This window comes from Phyllostomus discolor, chromosome 1, assembly GCF_004126475.2.
Source record: "Phyllostomus discolor isolate MPI-MPIP mPhyDis1 chromosome 1, mPhyDis1.pri.v3, whole genome shotgun sequence".
Taxonomy (NCBI): Eukaryota; Metazoa; Chordata; class Mammalia; order Chiroptera; family Phyllostomidae; genus Phyllostomus; species Phyllostomus discolor.
The window spans coordinates 112,037,552-112,045,995 of NC_040903.2; positions in this window are offsets into that span (position 1 = coordinate 112,037,552).

Below are 8,444 nucleotides of genomic sequence, written 5' to 3' on the forward strand. Positions count from 1 at the left end.
GGCCCCTGGTGAAAATGAGTTTGACACCCCTGATCTAGAAGAATAAGGTGGAGTTCATCTCAACAGAGTGTGATGTTTGTCTTCTGTCTTCTCCTTTTGATGGCCTCTTGCTTTTTATCAGCTCAAGGTCCAATGATGTATCCTCCAAATTCTGCTGCATGACAGACATGACAGACCTGCCTCTAGAGAGGACTTTTATTTCAATTATGAGGGTGGAACCCAGGTATCCTCTGGATGGTGTGGTTCAGTCTTCTTGGAAAATTGTGGATGTATTTCCTTGCACCTGCCCTACCTGTCTTGTCCTGTTCCAGATTATTTCCAATAATGTATAGTTTTTGATGAACTAGCCATCCACTTCAAGGGATGGGCCAGTCTCTGTAAGAGGGTCAGCTCTTTCCTGCTTGGTGCTGATGGTAGCTCTGTGAGAGCCAAGGCTGGGCAGGACCGTGATTCCTCCTTGCTTCACCTATTTCTTTTTATTATTATTGTTGTTGTTGTTATTGTTGTTGTTGTTCAAGTACAGTTGTCTCCATTTTCACTCCACCATGCCCACCATGGCCCCTGTTCTGAATTACCAATTCAGAAACACCTATGCACCCTAATGTTCATAGCATCACAATTTAAAATAGCCAAGTGCTGCAAGCAACCTAAGTGCCCACCAGTAAATGAATGGATAAAAAAATCTATGGTACATTTACACAATGGAGTATTAAGCAGTGGAAAGAAAGAAGGAGCTCCTACCCTTCAGGACAGCATGGATGGATTTGGAGAGCATTATGCTAAGTGAAATAAGCCAGGTGGTGAAAGATAAACACTATATCATTTCACCTGTAAGTGGAACCTAATCAACAAAACAAACAAGCATGCTGAACCAATTTGCAAGATCCCAGCTTTCTTGCCTCACTGGAATAGGCACACAAGAACCAGTGTATTTTGTCTCCCTGAGGGACATTCCACATGGACCCATTTGAAGTTTCTCTTTCTGTCTTTCTTCTGTGGATATGCACACTGCATGTTGTTCTTGAGTATGTTCTTACTGATTGTTCTACAGAATTTCCCCTTTGGATGCAGTATTTGTAATTCAGCAGGTAGTGGGGTCTAGGTACATCCTGACCTTCCTTTACCAAAGCTTAGAATTTTGCCCTGGAAAAGGTTTCTGCCTGGCTGTAGATCATCTCAAGCACTCAACTTTCCCTATCTAATTCACAGTCCACTGCCCTCACAGTGGACAGAGTCCGAACTCTCCATTTCACATGGCCCCTGCCTTGCTACCCATGCTGGGCCCAGAAATCCCTTTCCTGATCAAAAAGTTTTCTGATCTCCCTGCCTAGGTGTATTCAATAGGAGCAAACTGCACTTTCAGTTTTGTCTCTTTGCTGGCACAGAAGCTATGCATGGAGTCCCCTCCCAGCATGCTTTAGCTCTTCTTTTAAAAAGTTTTTCTGTAGCACACCCACTGCAGTCCTGAATGATTGTCTGATCCTCTATGCACACCATCTTTCCAAAAAGCCAAAAGTCTTTCACAATCATATCAGACCACAGCCTGCCTTCTCTCACCTCATGTATGGTCCCTGATTGTTTTGGGAGATGGAGTCCTTCCCTTCCTCTCTCACTCTCCTTATTGGCATTCGGCACTACAGTTATAGATATGTTGCTCATTTTTTGTGTGTAGCATGGATGTCCCCAACTCCATATATCCTCCCAAGTCACTCTTAGCCAAGATCTGGGGGTTCTCTGCATGAGAATGGTGCTTCCTGTCCTAGGAGGGGAGGGGAGCCACAAGCTGTAATTTCTGACCAGTCTATTCACTGCTAGAGGCACCACCCATGGGGTACTTCCCCTTCAACTTATAAAATCTCCTTACACTGCTGTGAAGTGTTTTCTGTACTCCTTGATTTCAAAACTTCATATTGCTAAGATTCTGTTGATTGCTAGTGTTATTTGTCAGAAGATCAACCATGAATACAAGTTGGGGCAGGAGCAAGTGGACTCAGCTTTCACCTACTCAGCAGCCATCATCTCCTCCACCCAGAATCATTCTTTTAAAGTTAAAAATAAGAAAATCATTTAAATAATTGTTTTTTCACTCAAAATTGTTTGGATTATGCTAGTTAACATGCAATATTATTCTAGATAATGCAATGTACACTAATGAGTAATAAAATTTAGAAAGACTTTTTTAAATTTTTTATTTTATTTTTTAATTTTTTTAAAGATTTTATTTACTTATTTTTAGAGAGGGAAGGGAGGAAGACAGAGAGAGAGAGAAACATCAATGTGCGGTTGCTGGGGGCCATGGCCTGCAACCCAGGCATGTGCCCTGGCTGGGAATCAAACCTGAAACACTTTGGTTCACAGCCCTCACTCAATCCACTGAGCTATACCAGCCAGGCAGAAAGACATTTTTAAGAAATGTGCATAGCTTTTTTGTGTGTTAATACTTGATATTCTAAGGTATATGTAGATTTTATAGTAAAATATATTTAAATTACATTTTAATGCATTAATTTTCTTTGCATATATATTATATGAAAATTTGTGAACCTGGTTAGTCACATACCAATATATGTAATTTTGTAGTAGACTCTAAATTAAAAAAATATTTTTATTATACATTAGCCAATATTTACAAAATATTTGACATATTTGAAAAAAATTTACAAAATTTTAAAGTTGAGCCCTTGCTGGTAAGGCTCAGTGGATTGAGTGCAGGCTTGCAAATCAAAGAGTTGCTGGTTCACTTCCCAGGCAGGACACATAGTTGGGTTGTGGGCAAGGTCAAGAGTGCAGGGCATGTAAGAGGCAACTATACACTGATGTTTCTGTCTTTTTCTCCCTCCTTTCCACTCTCTCTAAAAGTAAATAAATAAAAACTTTAAAATATTTTGTAGGTGGTAATTGTTTATCTTGGTTTAATTCTAAAATGTGAGCCAAAATCAATAACTTGGTTTTAGATTAAAAGGTTATCAAGTTATACATATTTGAATTTCCAATATTAAAACACTTGTGGTACAGCAATAGATATCAATATAACCAAATTATGCAAATGTTTTTTGTCATTCAAATATAGTTGTCTCCTTTTCCCCCATCATTACTCTTGCGGCCCTACCCGCCCCTACCTCCCCACGTTCAATCCTCTGTCCCTGTTGTCTTTTCCCATGGGTCCTGTATACATGTTCCTTGATGACCCTTTTTTATCAGCCTCACCCTTCACCTCTGGTTACTGTCATTTTGTTCTTTATTTCCATGTCTCTGGTTATATTTTGCTCACTTGTTTGTTATGTTGATTAGGTTCCACTTATGGGTGAGATCATATAGCATTTGTCTTCACCAATTCAAAAGAACCTATGCACCTCAATGTTCATAGCAGCACAATTTACAATAGCCAAGTGACAGAAACAGCCTAAGTACCCATCAGAAAATGAGTGGATTAAACAATTGTGGTACATTTACACAACAGAATACTATGCAGCAGAAAGAAAAAAGGTACTCCTATCCTTTGCAACAGCATGTATGGAGCTGAAGAGCAATAGGCTAAGTAAAATAAGGCAGAAATTGTATTTCTTGAGTCACAGTGTGGTTGTTACAACTTGTCTGAAGTAAAAAACCAATAAGAGTGCTTTTAGCTGGTAATTAATGTGTAATATTAATCCTTACAACAATCTTGAGATTTATTCTCGTGGAAATGGAAAATGGTGACATTAAAAAATCACATGAACTGGGACAAAAATGAATTATATGCTTGATCTTCCATTCATTATTTTTGAGAAGTTGGACTAAACATGTCACTTCTCTAAGTTTTATTCACCTTATCTATAAAACTGGTGGATTGGACAAGGTCAATGAAGTACAATTAAAAAAGTATATTTTTATTCAAAATAAATATACTTTGGAATTAAAAAGACAAAGCATATACGTGCAGAATCACTTTCCTGTAAATAGTGCATTGATAGCATCCTCCCTCACCTTACACAAGCACGCTATACTTCTTGTTGGAGCTCCCACCTCCCACAACAAATCCTGAAATGATTTTGTATGACTTTAGTTTATCAAATAGTATATTAATTAAATATTATAGTTCTGCAAGAAAACGAACAAGATACAAAAGTAGAATATATCCTGGGAAGTGCATTATGGCAATCTGGTTTGGTAGATTCACTGCCTCTAGCAATTGTAAAATCTCTTTTGCATGTTTGGTGTCCTTATTTCCCAAAGTGAGCCATTTTTCTCTTTTAAAATATATTTTATTGATTATGCTATTACAGTTGTCCCAATTCTTTCTGCCCTGTATCCCCTACTCTGCACCCTTCCATCCTCCAGCATCTCCCCTTAGTTCATGTCCATAGGTTGTCCATATAAGTTTTTTGACTTCTCTATTTCCTATACTATTCTTAATCTCCCCATGTCTATTTTGTGCCTACCTATTATGCTTTTTATTCCCTGTACCTTTCCCCCCCATTCTCCCCTTCTCCTCCCCACTGATAACCCTTCATGTGACTCTATTTATGCTATTCTATTCATGTTCTAGTTGTTTGCTTAGTTACTATTTTTGTTTTTTAGATTCAGTTGTTGATAGCTGTGAGTTTGTTGTAATTTTACTCTTCATAGGTTTTGATCTCCTTCTATTTAAGTGCCTTTAACATTTCATATAGAAAAGGCTTGGTGGTGATGAACTCTTTTAACTTGACCTTATCTGGGAAGCACTTTATCTGCCCTTCCATTTTAAATGATAGCTTTGCTGGATAGAGTAATTTTGGATGTAGGCCTTTGCTGTTCATGACTTTGAATACTTCTTTCTACACTTTCTTGCCTATATATATTTTTTTTGAGAAATCAGCTGATAGACTTATGGACATTCCTTTGTAGGTCTGTTTCCTTTTCTTTTGCTGCTTTTAAGATTTTCTCCTTATCTTTAATCTTGGTTAACTTAATTTTAATGTGTCTGTGTGTGTTCTTCCTTGGGTCTAATTTCTTGGACTCTCTGAGCTTCCTGGACTTCCTGGAAGTCTATCCTCTTCTCCAAATTGGGGAAGTATTTGTTCATTATTTGTTCATGTAAGTTTTCAATTTCTTGTTCTTCCTCCTCTCTTTCTGGCACACTTATAATTCAGATGTTAGAGCCTTTAAAGTTATTGCAGAGGTTCCTAAGCCTCTCCTTATTTTTTGAATTATTTGTTTTATTCATTCATTCATTTGTTGTTGTTCAAGCACAGTTGTCTCCATTTTCACTTCACCATGCACCTGCCCCACACATCCTCACCTCCCACCCTCATACCTACATTATTTGGCTTTGTCTTTATGTCCTTTATACATGTTCCTTGAAGTTCTTTTATCCTTTTTCCCCCTCCTCTCTGGTTACTGTCAGTTTTTTGTTCTTTATTTCAGTGTCTCTGGTTGTATTTTGCTTTCTTGTTTGTTTTGTTGATTTTTTGTTTCTTCATTCTGTTCTGGTTGGATGTTTATTTATTACTTTTGTTCCCAATTATTGATTTGAGTTCTAGTTTCCTTCCCTTCATGGTTGGTTCCCTGTATATTTTGCTTTATTTCACTTTGTGTAGCCTTCATTTCTTTCTTCATTTTGCAACCAAGGTCAATCATTTCTATGAGCATTCTGATTAACAGTATTTTGAGTTCTACATCTAATAAGTTTGCTATCTCCTCATCACTTTGTTCTTTTTCTGGAATTTTGATCTGTTCTTTCACTTGGACCATATTTCTTTGTCTCAGCACACCTATGATGTTATAAGGGACAGAGCCTTAGATATTCACCAGGATGGGGCAACCCTATTTGCTATGTTGTGGCATTGTTTGTGGGGGAGGGGTCAGAGAGGAAACGATGCCCTTTGCTACATCCATTTTTCCATATTGTTCAATGGCATGGACTACCATGAAGGTATATTTAAAGTCAATGTAGATTTTAATATTCTTTCCCTGGTATAATTCTAAGGCTCTATTGAGGGCTATCAGTCCAGCTTTTTGTGTAAATGTTCCTGTAGCAAAGGTTTGAGTTTTTACTACCTTGTCTATGGTGATCATCTACCTGGCTGATTGTTGATCAATATCCACGAAGCTGCTCTCATCTGTATATAATTCTCAGTCAAGTTCTGTCACATCTAGTCAAATAGATCTGGTCTACTGGAATAAACTTTGTCAATTATTACCAAGTAGTCATACTGGAGGTCTCAGCCTCCTTTTAAGTTAAGGAGTATGGTGTCCCAATTTAAGGTAGTGGTGGTTTGCAAGGCAACATTTAGGTCATCTAATAAGGCTTCGTATTTTCTAAAGTGACTTACATCAGTCAATACCCTCCCATCTAACATTTCTTGGTAAGGGTTTCTATTCTTTATATACATATTTTTTTTTTCCATTTCAGCTTTGAACAGTTCTTTTTCCAATGGCCTTCCTCTTTGTACAATACACACTGGCACCTAGGTCTTTCCCTTTCTCTTTTGGGTCCCATCTCTCCTTTTGGTTTTCTTGTACTCTTTCTAAGAAAACAGTGGCCTGCCTTAATTTCTTTGTTTCCTGAGCATGGTACAATTTAAAGGATATGTCTACCATCTGGGAGGGATTTATTTCCAAGATTCCATCTAAACATTGGAACTTTACTCTTATATCCAGGGCATTTTCCCCCAAAAAGATAATGTTTACACTCTGGACATTTTCTGGTGCCTATGCATCAACATCAGTTTGCTTTCAATAGACCTTGTAGATCCTTTCTAAAAATTCAGAATAATCTTTGCTTTCTCTTAAAAGACCTGTATCATATTTCAGGCTCTTTTGTTTAGGCACCTCTTTTTTAAGTCCTTCCAATATGCACATATTGTAATGTTCTAGGAAGTCTAGGTCCCCACTAACCAGGTCCCAGCTGTCTTTGTCAAGGGAATTGCCATAGCTGGGTTGGGCATTCTTTTTATGATTCTCTCAGTAGAGGCTAGAGCCTCTTCATTAGCTTTATCTAAAACTAGCCACCTTCATCTGTGGTTAGCAGGATGTTAAGGGGAGTTTCTGTTTTCCAAGTTTGGATGATGAGTGGTAAAAATGGAGATGATAAGATCTGATATTTTCTTAAGATCTCTCTTATATGAGGAGTAGAATTTTTTTCTAATTTGTTCAATCTGAAGTGGAAAGTAGAGTATAACCCCAATAGTAGTCAGTGGGATGAACTTCCTGCGGTATATTTCCTGAAAGGGAATTTTCCTGCTCTGGATAGGGATGCCTTCTGGCTATATTGGGTGACCTGCAAGTTCTTTGAGTGGGAGGCCATTTCTTATTCATACAAGGGTGGTACTACTGCCCACTGGTCCCTATTTTAGGGGTATTTAATGGCAGGGTTGGTGGTGGGGAAATTTTTCTGCTGCTAATCTTGGGCTCCCTGGATTCAGAGCATTAGAGATTCATACCCTCATTTTTATTTTCTTCCCATGTCTTACTATTTGGGGAAAGTTCTGAAGCCAATTCTCTTCTCTATATCATTAAGTAGCTCCCTTTCTTTGCCAAATCCTTATTTTGTAAGGACATAAACAACAGATTATAAGGGATTTCATCCTATTTTCTTGACAGTTTGCAAAATAATTCCAATTGAATGATGGTGTAATAATTAATGGAACAATTTGGGGGGTATTTTCCCCATAGTCTAAAGTATATATAAACCAAGAAGTGTTATAATAGAAAACTAATTCCTTCTTAGATATTGGATAATAATAGTACAGGTACCAATCTACTAAAATTCAGCTCAGTGGGCTCCATTCAGGAGTCAAGTAAAAACTCAAAACCCTAGCCATAACAAGACCCAAGACAATATGGAAACATAAAAATAAAATCTGAATCCATAATTCTATTATTCAAACAAGTAGTCAAAAACAAGTTTTAGAGTCTTATCTCATGCCAAATAATACCACAAGTGGTCCTAACCAGAGTTAAATGGTGCAAGTCCCAAGCAGAAGGGTTGCCTGACAACTAGCACCACAAATAGTTCTAGGTGGATCTCAGTGATGTAAGCCCCAAACAGCAGCAATTGAGGACCCTGGTATGCATGCTGGTTCAACTCACTGTCTTGTAGTTCATGTCCTCTCCAGACCCATATTCTTTCACCAGCCAGACATTTAAGATGGCTGATGACTTGAGCAGGAGCACAGGGAAATTACAAGACTAGGAGACCCCACAATCTTGCTGTCAGGGTTGACATGTCACAGGCAGCTATGACTTAAGTGTAAACCCTCTGGGACTTACTAAAATCCATGCAGTCCTGTCTGGAGTTACCAAACTAATTGAAAAAAAATGGAGGTTACCTGTTGCCTCAAAAGCCATACTCATGAGTTGGGTATTTGTGCAAAAGAAAAGAGGTCTCTTCAGGTGCCATACAACCTTGTAGAAAGATTCTTGTCTCAAAGATCATCTTATCTTCTTTCTCAAGCCTGTGGTTCTAATAGGATTATGGAAGG